We start from the raw sequence: 16,748 nt of genomic DNA, 5'->3' as shown, positions 1-16,748 counted from the left end.
TGGACTCCCAATCGAAGGGTTGTGGGTTCTAGTCTCGGGCCGGCAGGAATTGTGGGTGGGGGGAGTGCATGTACAGTTCTCTCTCCACCTTCAATACCACGACTTAGGTGCCCTTGAGCAAGGCACTGAACCCCCAACTGCTCCCCGGGCGCCGCAGCATAAATGGCTGCCCACTGCTTCGGGTGTGTGCTCACAGTGTGTGTGTGTGTTCACTGCTCTGTGTGTGAGCACAAATTCTGAGTATGGGTCACCATACTTGGCTGAATGTCACTTCACTTCACTTCACTTCACTTCACTTTAAAAGTGTACGGTTATCATACTGTAAACATTTGCATATCTACAGTTTAAACAAAGATGAATTAAAATAATAATAATAATCACACCGACACATTTGCAACTTTTTTCTGCTCGGCTGCTTTTGCATTTTGGCTGCTTACATGCACGTACAGTTAAAGCCAGTAAAATGCAACATACCATGTAAAGATATGTTGAATTTATAACTAGTTATAAGTTAAGGCTGTATGATTTCCATGATGCAGAGGGAATCCCGGATACAAATTGCAGCTTGATTTGAAATGTTGCATATTTAAAATATTCCGCTGATATTAAACTTTTTCTTTGTCCTTTACACACATGCTCTATAAAGTACACAATATAGAATATTTTCATTTGAAAAACTAAAATGGTTAATTATTTTTTTTATTTAAATTATTTGTTCTCATTTTAATAGGAAAAACAGCTATATATATATATAAACACACACACACACATTAATAATGTTACAAAAGATTTGTTTTAAAGAAATACTGTTGGTTTTTAAGTTGTTTTATATCAAATAAATGCATCATTGGTGTGCATACAAGAGCAATAATAATGAATATAAATGCATGGAAGGCATGGAAAAAAAAACTGTTTCCAAGACAGTTTTAATGGGAGCTTAAAAATAGAAAAGGAGAAATTAATTTATTTTTTAATTATAATCAATCTATAGAACATGTAATGCAAGTAAAAAAAAAAAAAAAAAAAAAAAAAAAAAAAACACACCCATGTATAGAATGCTCTGGTTCTTTTGCCTTTTCTTATATCTATTAGCATCTTGTATACTAGCACCTCTAGCAGCTGTATGCTACAGTGTTTGTCCTTGTGGGTGCTGTGTGATCAGCCAACTATCGGGCACCTCAGATAACCCGTGCGATCACTCGGGTCAGTGTCCTCAAACACTCCTCCATTGAAGCACCCATATAAAAACTCTCGCACTCTCGGCACAAGTGCTGCTGCTGCTTATTAATAATTAAACGGCTGTTTGTGAGGTGTTACAAGGTTGCTAACTCATGCAGAAGGTGGGCAGATAGCAAGGAAAAGAGTGCAAGGGAAGTGCAAGACAGACGTGTCAGAGATGTTGGCGTGTTTCCAAAGACCCCCAGAGATGTAGAACCCCTCCTGCTTTTGGCTGAAGGATATGCTATTTATAAGCTGCTGTAATGTTTGGTATTTCCTCTGGGATGGGGCAGGGAGAAAGCATTGTTTTCCTTGGCTGACTTTGATTGTTTTGCTGATTCTTTTTGTTGAAATGTCAAAGTCTTGCTGTTGCGTTTATGCATTTCCATGTGTTGAGTTGAGAAGGCCATTATCCCCCCCACCCATCATAGTCATACTGTTTACATTTTCTGCCATAGACTATGGCTTTGCAGTGTACAGTTGCACAACGGTCTAAACCATTCCATTTTATGTTCGTTCAACACCCTGTAGGCCTCACATTTAACACTGTGGATGCACCACTGACTAAACAATGGCGATCCAATGGAGATCAAATGCCAGCGTAAGACCAATTGGTTTTCAAGGATATCAACTTTATAAATTTACATGAAGTCCCACTCCAAGTAACTCAACACTTAAAAGTGCCAAATCAAAGAAAACAATGCTCTTTGCTTTTTTTTTTTGTTTTAAAGCACACTACTAGTTAAAAAAGTTAAGGGTCGGTAGGAATAATCAAAATTACAGTAAATACTGTAAAAGTGTAAAATATTATTAACATTTTAAATAACTGTTTTGTCATGAGATCAGGCTCATATCAACATCTATTCAGTATAACTCTAAATACCTATGCCAAGCTTGGCCCATCAAAACAGCATTTACATATAGAATATTTTATGGCACAACAGCAAATATATCATGTTTAATTCAACAACTATGGTGTTTCTGACATAAGAAATAACATTATCATCAGACTTAAATATCTAAATGCTATTAAAGTGTATAAAATATGGCTTATTTAACACCAAACTTTCTGTATTAGTTGTGATGCGGTCTCCACCACTGTTCAATTTCAGTTTTTTTTTTCTATACTGAATGAGATAATCAGCCATCAGTCAGACGGCTTGAAAAAATATGCTTTGACAATAAGCTATAGATAGCATTCCATGGCTAGAAACACAAACATATGGCTCGTTTGTATTCATAATTCATGGATTATGCATTGCATAAATTGAAGAGAGCTTTTCAGTCATACTCTATAATCCTGCTCTGCCTCAAGTTGGGCTGTTACTGAGCCGACGGAGAGCGTAGGAGTCTCCGTTCTCTGTGTTCACATGATGGTGAAATGAGTAAGTGTGAGCGAGTTAGCTCTTCATCCCTTCTCTTCCTCCTACCTGCTCTCCGAGCCTCTTCCTGTTTTCCTAACAAAGGACTATAAATCCAAGCTCAGCTTAAATGTGCAGAGCTCCTTCTGCTGAGATTCAGAGTAAACATGCAAGAGTTGAGGAGGAGTTGTGCACGTGGATTTATTTTTGTGGTTTTATATGGTCATAAATGAGTCAAGAGCAGATGATGTGCATGCTGAAATATTGACTGCTGATGCTAGTAAGGTCTCTGGAGTGCACGTCACAGCCTGTACAACATTTGGGTGTTATTACTAATTCAAAGTCAACATGGCATTAAAATTCCCTGCATTTACTTAATAAATGTTTCCTAAATGTGTCATGATTCATCAGAATATATCATTTGTTTTTGGTTTTGTTTGTTTTTTTATATAATTACTATTCACAATTTTTTAACTTTCTATTTTCTTTCTAAATATTTGAATAAATTTGAATAATACTTCACATTACAGATATTAATGCACTGCGAATGGCAGTGAAAGTCATGTCTTATATTCTTCCTTTTCAAAATTGGAAAGATTATTTAAACGTTTTTAGAAAATACGTCTCTAATGCTAAGCAAGTCTGCAATCATTTGATCAAAACTACAGCAAAACAGTTGTATTGTAAAATATTGTTACAATTAACTTATTTTATATTTTAATATATTTAGAATTCAATGTATTCCTGTAATGGCAAAGCAACCATTTTTCAGTATCAAATAATCCTTCAGAAATAATTTAATATGCTGATTTGCAGCTCAAGAAACATTTCTTATTAAAAAAGCTGTGCTACTCAATTTTTTTCACTGAAAATGTTTCTATGATCATTTATATAAACAGTATTTATTTGAAATAGAAATCTTTTATAACATTGTAAATGTTTTTACATTTTATAAATGTAATGCATTATTTCAAAAAAAAAAAAAAAAAAAAAAATAACAGATTCAGCAAACACTTAAATGAGAAATAACTTTGTTAGTCTTTTGAACGATTCATTACATATTCCCAGCTCAAAAGAGTCGTTAGTTTGTGAATCAGTTTGTTTTTGTGTGCAACTCAAAGAAAGATATGCGGTCTATTTTTTTATTATCACATTCAGTTCCTCACACTGCAAAAATATCTCTTTGCTGCACTGTAGATTCACTATCGGCGTAGGAAACACCTCATATATTCTTACAGGATCAAAGTAAGTATCTGTGACAATGCTTATATTTATACAGTATAAAAGGTGCACTTGTGCGTCTGCTAGAGTTGAAATGCACACATTGTGTGTCTATAATCATAACCCTAAGCCACGCTCCACCCTGTCTGTGCTTTACCGGCCCTGGAGGACGAGGTTCTGGGGTGAGGCTGGATGACGCCACTGCCTGACCCTCGTGCCAGGTGAGATCACAGGATGCAGGCAGACACACGCATATGTACGGGTACGGCAGCTGGCTTTTAACAGCCACAGCGGGAGCCTCCCTCAGCTGCCGCAGGAAGCTCCTGACCTCATGCCTGGCTCCACCTCCACGGCAGCACAGCCGATTAGTCCCATATGCTCACCTCTGCTTCCACCAGCACAGAGACGGAGCAGATGCGGGTCGTTCTGATGTGCTCACAGCTGTACAGTGTATGCATTATATATCAGGGTGTCAAACAACATAGACGGGGTTTATGAAGGTTTGATGAAGGTAAATTTCAAGGAGTAGTTCACTTCCCAAACAAAAATGTACAGATATTGTACTCACTCCCTTATCCAAGATGTTGTCTTTCTTTCTTTCATGATCAATTTTTTTTAATTAATTTCTTATACATACAAAAAAACAACATCCCAACATCCATAAGTAACAAAACACAAAAACTTGATGGTTTTAAAAATGGCTTAACTCTATAATTTGACACTATATAGGACACTCCCCAAACATATGAAAAAAGTATCTGCTGATGCAGTATTACAGAAATGGCAGTTGTAATTTGGTTGTTGCTTCATTTTGAATATTTTGCTAGAAGTTATTATGCATGCTATATCAATAACTTTGAAATATATACGACGATGAACCAAGTTTTTAGAGGTTAAACTGAGGTTAGACCACACTTTCTCTCAAGTTTACAGATAAATTAAGGCCAGATAATTCCAGATTCCAAACAGATTTGACAGAAAAAAGCATTGTAATGCAAACAATAGTTTCACCACACACCACGGAAACAGATGGTCGACCAGAAGATGGTATGTCTTTCTTTCTTTAGTCGTAAATAAATGATGTTTCCTGAGCAAAACATTTCAGGTTTTCTCTCCATATAATGGACTTCTATGGTGCCCCTGAGTTTGTACTTACAAAATGCAGTTTAAATGCAGGTTCAAAGGGCTCTAAAAGATCCCACCCGAGGAAGAAGGGTCTTATCTAACGAAACGATCAGTTCTTTTCTAAAATAAATTACAATTTATATACTTTTTAACATCAAACGCTCGTCTTATCATACCTCTGCATGAATTCAATTTTCTCCGCTGATGACAGTTAGGGTAGGTCAAAAAACTCCCATCTCATTTTCTCCTTTTAACTTCAAAATCATTCTAGATTGATCTACATTTGATGATTTTGAAGTTGGGTGAGAATATGAGATGGGTGTTTTTAGCCCTACCCTGTCTTGGAGTAAAAAAAATAAAAAATAAAATAAATAAAAAATTAAAAATAAACGGAGCTCATGCAGAGCTACACAAGCATTTGAGGTTAAAAAGTATTTAAATCCAGCTGGGATATTTTAGAGTCCTTTGATGCTACATTTAAACTGCATTTTATAAGTTAAAAGTTGGGGGACCATAGAAGTCCATTATATGGAGAGAAATCCTGAAATGTTTTCCTCGAAAAACATAATTTCTTAATGAATGAAGAAAAGAAGACATGAATGAAGAAAAGAAGACATGAATATCGTGGATGACAAGGTGGTACATAATCGGTAAATTTTTGTTCTGGATGTGAACTTCTCCTTTAAGGCCATTTTAAAGGGATAGTTTACCCACCATTTACTCAATCTCATATTGTTCCAAACCTGTATGAGTTTCTTTCTTTTGTTAAACACAAAAGAATGCATTTTGAAGAATGTTGCAACAGAAGCAAGAAACTCATACAGATTTGGAACAACTTGTGAGTAAATGACAACAGTATTTTAGTCCAATCCAGTAATCCAGATAGAATAGGTAACACTTGTTAAATATTAACTATGACATTTCTCTCAACAAATTCTTAATTGGCTGCTTATTAATAGTTAGTAAGGTAGTTGTTAAGTTTAGGTATTGGGTAAGATTAGGGATGTAGAATAAGGTCAAGTAGAATAAGGCATTAATATGTTCTCAATTAGCACTAATACATGGCTAATATTCTAGTAATATGTATGCTAATAAGCAACTAATAATTTACCATACAATTTTCTGACAAATGAATAAAAAAATATGATTAAACAAAGAACAGATATCTTTCAGTTGGATCTGAAAAGCCAAATTCAAATGGAAAGCAAGATATTTGTTCAAATTTTAAGCATGGACTTAAGTTTCTCAGAAAACAAAACTTCATACATGTTAATTTGCATATCAACAGATATGCTGATTTAGCTATAGTAGATATGCATACTGGGAAACAAGACACAAATATGCAAGCTTAACTTCTGCAATGCATGAAATATTTAATGCTATGACTATGAATTTAAGACTTTCTGCTCCAATTTAGGACCTTTTAATGCCAAAATTTGTGGAAGTGCAGAGACCTGAAGACCTGCTGAAACCTTGACAGAGAACAGCATCTGGTCAACCGAAGATCTAATAATTTATGATCCTGATGCATCAAATTTCACATAATCCGACAACATGACGACTAGTCTCAAAGGACAAGTTTAAATGCAGTTCAGGGTTTTTCCTTAAAATGAGCACCAAAATTGTCTACAAATTCAGTCTGTCACTACTAATTATAACAGCTTTTCAGATGGTCTTAAGCTTCCCAAATGATTTACAGTCCCATGATTTGAAATGGATGTGTTAGTGGTTTGGGTCTCTACAGAGACTTGTCTGGCACTGAACAGACCAGAGCCCATTTCCTGCTGAGCTGCAGTTTGCAGGAGGAAGTGGTAAAGCTGCAGTGGAACAGCCTGTACATGAACAGCCACCCCCAGGGTCAGCGGTCCTGTGAGAGTCAACCGCCCATCTCACTTCCAGCGTCTCACAGCTCTCTGGGAACAGTAGGATGGAGATCAACATGGGCAGAAAATCCAATTAAGCCTCATTATTTTTTCAGGACACACTCAGGAGTGTGACATACACAAGCTGAAAGTAAGAGGCGGTACAGAGAAGTCCCAAAACCAGAGGCAAAGTGAAAGCATCCGGTGCAGCTCAGAGGTGTGCAGCGGAGAGGAAGAGCGACAGCATCGCACTGGCTGTTTTTATGGGAAGATCCAATCTTAGACTTGGTTTAGTTCACAATGTTTCCAATTGGTACCATGAAAAGGAAGTAGTTTAGTTATGCTAAAAATCAGGCTGATTTTTCAGCAGCCATTGCTCTGGTATTTCGTGTCAAATGATCCTTCAGAAATCATTCTAAAATGTGGATGGTAATAATATTTTTTGTGGAAGCTGTAATAAATTTTTAATATTAGGATTCTCTGATGTACAGAAAGTTCAAAAGGACAACATTTAATTTAAATGTAAATATTTTGTAAGATTATAAATGTGCTATGTGTCAAAGCTGAGTAATCTTTTTAACTTATGCTCAGAAAAAAACTGACCCTGAACTTTCGTACAGCAGTATAAAACTAAGTGTAATTTTGCATTAAATATGATTTTCAATATGTCCATTCAGAACAAAACAGTGTCAAAAACTTGATTTATTTGAACAGGATTTGTTTTCTGTTTTATATCGTGCAAAATTAGTTTTGAAGCTTCTCAATAAAAGCAACCATTTTCAAGTCATTTTAGAGCAAATACATATCACCAGAAGGCACCTATTTTGCTCTACTTCTAAAATATGTGACTTGTTTATAAAAGAACAAGAGCTAGTCTGTCTAAAACCTGCTTGTTTGCCACATGTATGCAAATAATCAGCAGATAGTTGTGTTGATACTCATTTATTATATATGATATATGAAGTCTAAATGCTGACTGTGAATCACACAAACAAACCATGGGTCAACATCAGGACCATCCTGATACCTTTGTGTCTCATGAATACACAGTGTGACACTGAGAAATAACCAAGGATTTAAACAGAATCATCTCACCCTGAATAAAACATGTGACTGGGAGCGTGTGATCAATATTCAACACCTTCATTAGGTACACAACGACCTTACAGCACAAGGCACTGAGATTTACCTGTCCCCTCAGTGAGCAGACACGATCAGTGTGGCGTCTGCTAGGGACTGTGCAAAATGTACCCTTCACGCTTCTCTCAGAGCCAGTCCAATCCAGACGCAGTCCCCAGCCAGCCCCTCTAGATGTTCCTCTCAACAGAGCTCTATGTGAGCTGAATTTGAGGCCATATGATGTAAGTGTAGTGTTTGCTACTTCTGCTCTGATAATTCCTATGATATAGTTCATATATCATCAAACGACACTGCTTGCATGTTTGGTTTTGCATGCAGTCGGCGAAGACAATCCAAAAAAAAGCCTTGCTCAAGTTTTGTGCAACACATTTTTATCTCCTCTCATTCAATTCAGCCTTCAAGCAAAGCAGGTGAAACATAATTTATTTTGCAGTGTAGAATCATCAGCGACTGAATAGCAGCACACTCTTTATAGCTTTATAGCTGACCACAATGAATGCAACAGATAATTTCATCATCATAATGGGGGGAGAGCTGAAGAAGCATAGATATCTACAGTTATGGACAAAAAGGTTGCATGTACAGTAGACTAAAAATAGCACTAACTATTTCCGACAGGAAGGGTGCGAGCTCTAAATGTTGTGAAAAAGATATTGTTTCTGTTTATTGTGGTTCTAACAGAGTTCCTTGTGGAATGCTGACAACAATGCAACCTTATAAAATACAGCCACACCTGCCTGCTTTCAACGAAGGGAAGTAAAACTGCCACATCCCTGAATTAGGAATTGCAATGCATTTTAAGCATAGTAACAAGTGTATAGTGCATAGTTACAATGCACATGTCATTTACTCATACTATATGGTTATGGATAGGGCTGGGCGATATGTATAGTCAGAATACTTATATACATCTTTTTTTAAAAAATTTACTTTATTCAGCAAGGATGCATTCAATTGATCTAAAGTTGACAGTACATACATGCATTAAGATATTTTAGGTTTTTTACTTTAAATTCAAAGAAACCCTAAAAAAGTATATCACGGTTTTATTTTTCAACATTGATAAAAATAAATGTTTCTAATGCAGCAAAACATATTTTGATGATTTTGAGAATGATTTTGAGGGACCATGCGACACTGAAGTCTGGAGTGATGATGCTATATAATATAATAATATAAATGAATTACATTTTTAAATCTACTCAAAAAGAAAACTTAAAAAAAAAATGTAATAGTATTTCAAACTTTATTTATGATTAAATAAATGCAGCCTTAGGGAAACATCTTTCAAAACAAGTAAACTTTTAATAATACCTGTATATAGCAAATAAATATAGCTGGTTATAAGTATATTAGTGGACATACATTCCTAAATGCTGTTATTCCTTGTCAAATAAATTCTCACTGCATTTTACCAGCATTTTTAATCAAGTTGACTTTAATATCTGTTTGGTCAATGATGATTCTTCAAGATTTATAAAAAAAAAATTAATTTTGTTAGGCTTGCAAGCTGCTGCAATTTAACCACATCAACAATAAATGGGTAAATTAACACAACAGTGCTCACAGCTAAAAAGGCATTCAATTTAAGTTTTTTTTTTTTTTTTCCAGTAAGTGCAATTACAATTATAGAATAAAATAACAAAATGGCATTTCATGGTTGCCCTCTGACCATGCAACAGTCCATCATACTTTTGTTTTTGTCTCTAGGGCATGAACAATGGCGAGGGCAAAAAAGAAACACGGTTCAGCCCATTTCAGCCTTCTGTTACCCAGCACATCATATCATATAATTATGCTCTTATTCATGTGTAATTCAGCTGAGAGAACCTGCCATGTCATGAGCCACAGGAGCGTAAAAAAAGAGGTGCCTTCAAAACAAGTGTACACTCAGTTTGTTTTGCTCAGAGAGTCGCAGCTGAATAAAAGTCATGTTTTTTAAGAGCTAACCATCCCTACTTTAGCTGGCAGTAATCGAAGCCTGTGTGAAAGAACATGAAGGGACTGACAGCCATGGTGCACATGCCACTAAAGATCACTTTTATGAATTCTACTCACAAATGTTAAATGGTTTAGCGTGTAAGTTATGTTAGCCAACAGTAGTGCTCTTTCAACATATCAGATCAATCTGCCACATAATCTTTTAAAACTGACAGCTGCTAAATGACATTTTAATGACCTTCAACTCAGGGTCTGCCTACAGCGTGTTCTGCATGCCAGCGGAACAAACAAACCCCCCAAATACCTGCTTTCTGTTAAAGGACTCTGACAGCCTTTGATGAAAGCTCGACAAAACCCCACACTTACAACAGACTTTATATTGTAAAACGAAGTGTAAACAATCACTTACAAATCAAAACCAGCTGAGGTATGAAAACAATTAAACCGGATTCCTGAGATCAAAACTGTTCCAAACCTCTTTTGATTTATGCCCCGATTCGAAAAAGAAGTAACACGAGTTTCCAACGTTTTCAAACGTTAGTGAGTAATGCTAACTAAAAACGACACACTACAACTACTAATGTCATTTGTAGTAGTTGTAGTGTGTCGTTTTAAGTAGCATTACTCACTAACATTTGGTAGCATTACTTTAGGTGAGCTTTTTATTCCCCATAGAACTATATATTTATTTATTTTTATTGAAAACTATGCACAACAGCTGATTACAATTATATTCTTGTATGTTCTTTAAACACACTTCTCACTCTGCTCAGGTAGTTTTTAGCCTATTTTTAAAAGAAACATAATGTGTAAATATAAAGAAAAAAAATGTTTTACATTCGCTTTTTTTTACACAACATTTTTTTATTTATTTATTGAGAACTAACTAGTGCATGTTAAACTAATCTTTCTCTGAAATCAGATGCAAATTGTAAATTTTTTTATTGAAATATTTATTTTTAAATATTTTACCTTTTGTGGCCCCTTGAAAGTTTACTGAGGCCCCCTAGTGGGCCCCGGACCCCAAGTTAAGAACCACATATCTGCTCTTAAAAATAGTTAGAAAAAGAAATTTAAATAATACATAAAAATTTAAAACTTTCTGCACATGAAATAAAAATATTAATTAAAAGCCAGTGTATTATTTTCAGTACTTTTAATGTCAAGTCCATAAATGAAACATTAATTGCTTCAGCAAAATACCAAAAAAAAATAAAATAAATAAATAGATGCTTGTATTGTCGCTATGGTAGCGATATGTTCAAATGCCCAACTGTTCAGAGTATGAGAGATACTAATCATCCATTTATCTTTGTCTACAGGAGAACACCACTGCTCAAATGATGATACAGTGTTAGTCAGCACCACCGAACACCCGTTCATCCAGACACATCCAATAACAGCGTCGAAACACGGTGTAAAAGAGAATAGGCAGGTGAAGTAGTAAAACACACAGACTCTACAGCACTGTTTCTCAATATCTAGCGAGTCCACTACATAGACAGCATTTTCAAGCGCTTACGATGCCCCAAAACACTGTCTAGGTAAGCAGCTCAGTGCGTTTTGCAGCACAGCCCTGGTTTACGGAATTATTAAAACTTCTCCGCTTTCAGGTTACTTCAGGAAGCATCAAACTACCTTAATACTCAGTTTAAATCCTGTCCAAAGCGCAAATAACTAAAGCACAGCGTGATACGAGACCAAATACTCACATACCAGCTTTAAATGTCGAACATTCTTTTCTTCTGTCATCTTGAAAGGTACCAAAACGGGAACCAAAAGAAATCTTGATGTCAGAAACAAGTGTGAGTGTCTCGACGCGCAATCCTCCGCGACGCAGTATGTCTCGAGAACGCAACTTTAGAGGAATGCGCGCAGCGCGAGCGCAGACAGACAATCGCAGGAAAGCGGCTCCTCCCACCGGCTACACACGCGCACAGAGTCTCCAGAATGATGGCTGTGAGCGGCTATGGTCTGTGAGCGGTTATCAGCAGGGTCATTAATAACCAGACGGCTCTCCCGCTTCTCTATACGGTTTAGAAATTGGAACCATAACAGGGATAATGGATATGTTATGGTCGTCTGTGGACCTGCAAGGAGCAACCGTGATCCATTTGTTACTCCTCGCATTTAACTGTGTATGAAACCGGGAAGATATGATATAATATAGCTTATTATGAACGAGAATCCCATAGAGATGAATGGTAAACAGAATAACCTACGAGCAGCTATATGAGAGCAAACAATCGTGATAGAGAGGGTCATTTGCGTTTCTCAGTACAACAACTGAGACCAAGGCTGTTTATCACGTTTTTTTTATACTCCAGTGAATATTATATAATTATGTTGTTTCTATACAAGCACAGTTACAAAAATCTATTATACAGTGACACACATTTATATTGTGGGGAGTAAGTAGTCACAGAGGTATTAAACTATTACAGGCGTTTCAGCAAAATGTACACAGTAAAAAACAAACAAACAAACATTAATTTTTTTTTTAACAAAACAATAAACATTAAATTTGTAGAAAAAAGTATCACACAGAGATATCAAACATTCTCTGGCCAACAAAACCTATAAGCAATACATTATAACTTTATTTAATTTAAATTTGATTATTTTATATCAGTGATGTAACTTTAGCTGTACTGTACAACAATTAGTTCTAGTTCTCAAATCTGATTGGTCAAGCTTGTCTCTATAAGACAGACTACTTGATTACATTGTAAAAAGCATTAAATTCCCAAACAAATGACTTGAATGCATCAGAAGAATGTATTAAATAAACAGCCAGCATTTGGAGTTTATTAACAGCATCCTGATATTCAGCTAAGCAATGTGAACCTAATTTCCTGTTTTCCTGGGAAAAATCTTGCAAATTGCAGTAGACGCAGAAATGTCACATGGTATTAGCTGTTGGAAGTATGAGCAGACCCCCTGTCGAGTGGATCCCACTGAGATAAGGCCATGCTGTCCTACCATGGGCTCTCAACTCATGTCTGGAGTGTTATGCACGAACACTCAAAACATAAAAAAAATCAAAACAAACAATTACTAATTGCTTCCTGGGTTGTTAGTCCAGAAATACAGTGCAGTTACAGTGTCACAGCACTGCTGACAAAACAATTTACAGTTGCAACAGAGTTCAGAAATCAAGGGCACTTGCTTTTGACTAACAAGTATGACTGACCCTGCAGTGGAGCTTCAATGAGAGCCATAGGTACAGCGGATCCACAGTCAACTAAGCAAACAAGAATAGTGAAGTGATTTCTTTTAATGATATTATTTGGAAAAAGCTGTCGCTAAATAAATATGCTATGAACCAAAGCAACCAATTCACATTGAATTCCTCTTTGCAGCTGTTTGGAAGGCTTTATGCCAGGGTTGCCCAGATCTACCTTTCTGCAAAGTTCAGCTCCTCCTGTAATCAAAAACACCTGAACCAGCTAATTAAGATCTTCAGGAACACTTGATAATTATAGGCAGGTGTGTTGGAACAGGATTGTAACTGAATACTGCCGAACGGCAGCTCTCCAAGAACAGGATCGGACAGCTTTAGGCTTTCTGGATCTTTTCTCTTGCACCCAAGAGGTCAAGGTTTGGCTGACCAGCATCCAAGTATCTCTCGGTAGATGCTGTAATTACACCATTCGGCCCTGTCTGCTGTATACGCATTAATTTTGTATTGTACAGGCGTTTCATACAAATGGATCTGGCGTTTTGGGAGAATAAAACTGATATTTTTTGAAAACGGGTCCCAGAGTAGATAAATTTTGAAAACGCCGCCTTTGCATTTTCATGTGGACAGCGAAAACGTATATTTTCTGAAACGATGATGTCATCAGCCCTCGTCTCGCCCTTAGTTGGACACCGCTATGACACGTAACAGCAACAAAAACATGAACACACACGGAACGATTGTCTTTTTATTAACTAACATTAACACAGATTAATAAATGTATTGTTCCATGTTCGTTTGTGTACCACGTGCAAGCTTTATGCGCATAGTCCATGTCTATGAATTACAGCGCCACATGCTGGTCTGGCATGTATACTACATCGTTTTGTGGTTTCATGTTGGACGCTGATATTTCTTGAGATGAGGAAAAAAAAAAAAGATTGGGATAAGATAGGAAAAGCTCTGTCTTCGTGTGGACGTAGCCTGAGAAAGCTCGCCATGTATTCTATTCTATTTTTTCTTTTCTAGTTTTTTTTGTATCAACATAATAAATCTATGAAATGAAACATTTAAGTTAAATAATGTTTTTACAAGAAACTGATACTTTTATTTAATCAAGGACACATTAAAGTAAAAAATTACAGTTAAGACAATGTTTTGTCAATTTTTATTTCAAATACAGTACCTGATAATAATAAAATATAATACTTGACCAGAAAATCAGCATATTATAATGATTTTGAAGGATCATGTTTACAATGACGATTGGAGTAATGATGCTAGTTTATATATATAACTTTATTTAATTCATTATCTTGTTTTTTTTTACTTTCTAATGTTTTTCTCTCAGCTGCTGCATGTTTACTGTACATTCCATAAAAAACATAACTGATACAGTTTGTTCTCACCACCTAAGATATGTGTTTTCTTAAAGCAGACCCAGCCAATATGCAAACTGACTGTGGTTTAGTAAACAGAGGCCTAGTGAGTCCTGATATAAAATGCTTGTGGTCATGTAGATGAAGAAAGACAGCATTGTGTTTCCCGAACGCCTGCTGCCAAATGACACACCCATCACAAAACGAAAACCTGTCAGACTTGTAAAGCTTATTCCACTTTTGAGGGGACATGATGTGTCCGAAGACATTACAGCTACATAAAAAGAAGTGTTTGCGGCCATCTGACAAAACACAAAGACGCTTTCTCCAAGAGCTTTCTTGAGAGGTTTTCAAGTCCAAACCCTCAGTGGTTTGGATGAGGGAAAAATGATTATAATGTGCAGAACAAATCAATTTGTATTTTGCGGTATAGTGTGGTTATTTTTGAGAGGACACGCTATCAAAAAACTGTGGCTTTTTCATTTTATGATGAATTCAAAGAGTCTAGTGCAGCCTGCATGCCTTGAATGCTTCTGAGACATTCCTGCCATTCTTTTTATTTAAGATTTTATTTCAGAGGGTGAAATATTACAAGCCGCTGATCAATGGTTTGAGAAGCCCGGGTGAAAGAATGAGGGTAGAACTCTAGCTGACAGGAAGCACAATGACATGAAGGCAGCTTACATAACAGATCATCATCAACACATCAGCATGCCGTGAGGATTCATGGGAAGTGCATCGCCACCCCTTTTTTACTCTGTTGACTGTCTGAGGTGGGCGACGCTGCGTGACAAGCCGCCTCCATACGCCCTCACGCGTCGGAAACACAGGAGATGGATCAGATTGCTTTTAAAGTTAGATTTGTTAATGAAACTTTTAAACAACGCAATGGACGGATGCTCCATAATTTTTGAAAGCAAAAAAAGCCAATCAAAAGCAAGCCCCAGCAAAAAGTAAAAACATTTAATTGCAGCAGAAATAGCAAGTGATCCATGGGAAACTGTCGAGGTAAACACAGATGTGCCGCACAGTTTAGAAATCTCCATTGACTTTCATCTGAGACTGGACTGAAGCACAACATGTGGACAAAACCACTGACAGAACTTTCCCACTCTTCCCAAAGCGCGCCCGGTTCCTGTTTTAGAATGGTTTCACCATGTCTCTGATTAGTGCTGTAATGCTATCCACAAGTTGGTCTCTTTAACAACTAGTTGGCGCAGTCATGATCACCCACTATTTCCTTTCGTCTGTTTTCTGTGTTTCGTCTCGATAAAAGTCAGTGTAGAAGCCACACATCACTGGAACCATTTGCAAGCTCAGAGAGGTTCAGTGTATAAAATGTAGAATGTCCAGAATATATCACAAAAACACACGTGCACACACACACACACAGTGTGTTTATTTAGCCATTAAAGCATGTTTTTTGTTATATGCATATATGATTATAGTCTAGGCTTGAAATTGTATAGAACAGATGTGGTCATGGCTTCTGATTGGTTCTGAACCCCATTTCACACTGAATCCTGGATAATACACAGGTAATGTGTCTCAGCAATTGTTCCCGGATCATTCGATTTTGGTTCATTCACACTGCCAGTGATTTCCCGGAATCTGTGTGTGTGCGTTCACACACAACCCGTAAAGGTCCCGTAATGACACGTGACATCAGGATGTGACGTGTAATGTACGAGTCAAAAACGCTAGACACGTTAACTTTCACTTAAACTAGCGAAGGATCTGGATAGTGAGGAACTACCTGATCTCTGCTTCATTACTGTTTGCACATATTTTTTCATTGATCTGCCTTTAAAACACTTGGTAAAAGAGTTGCACGATAACGTGCGTCATCACTACGACACACCTTTTACAGCATTAGTTCTGGCTTTTGTACACAGAAATCGTACCGGGACTGAACCCAGCAATGTTATAGGTCCCAAACCCGGGATTGATCCCGGAACATGTTTGCGTTCACACAGAAGGAAATTCGGCAGTTTTCCAGGACCAATGTGCAGTGTGAAAGGGCCTTGATTGTGCTAAAATCTTTGATCCATCACAGTTTTAAACACAATTTGTTAATGAAATCAACAAGGCACTCGTAATACAGCACACAGCTTGTACCCTATTTTATAAAAGTATTTTCAATAGATTTTTAAAGACACTTCAGCTCTGCATAGTGTTGTATTTACTGACTGTGTGTACTGTACTTGACACGAAGTTAAGTGCTTGTCTTGTAAAAATCTGTTATTTTCTGCACCACAGCTTCTGCAGATTGTATGTTACTCCTACAACAGTAGAGAGTGAACAATAAACTTACTTTATT

General features: G+C 36.7%; 1 protein-coding gene across 8 annotated transcripts in view; it reads right to left on the bottom strand.

The window, feature by feature from the left end:
• mid2 (midline 2) overlaps positions 1–16,748 on the bottom strand; it is a 127,755-nt gene that overhangs the window by 70,282 nt on the left and 40,725 nt on the right. Inside the window, exon 1 of one of the 8 annotated variants that reach the window (XM_052574636.1) lies at positions 11,585–11,763. The exons of 4 other annotated variants lie outside the window; for them this stretch is intronic. The gene's annotated coding sequence lies outside the window, so the exon portion shown is untranslated. Of the gene's footprint in view, positions 1–11,584; positions 11,764–16,748 lie in introns of those variants that run through there. 3 more of the 8 variants (XM_052574634.1, XM_052574639.1, XM_052574638.1) reach the window with 3 other exon arrangements.

This window comes from Carassius gibelio, chromosome B14 (genome assembly GCF_023724105.1).
Source record: "Carassius gibelio isolate Cgi1373 ecotype wild population from Czech Republic chromosome B14, carGib1.2-hapl.c, whole genome shotgun sequence".
Lineage (NCBI taxonomy): Eukaryota > Metazoa > Chordata > Actinopteri > Cypriniformes > Cyprinidae > Carassius > Carassius gibelio.
Note: the sequence above shows the minus strand (reverse complement) of the source record. Positions and strands in the feature narration are given on the sequence as shown.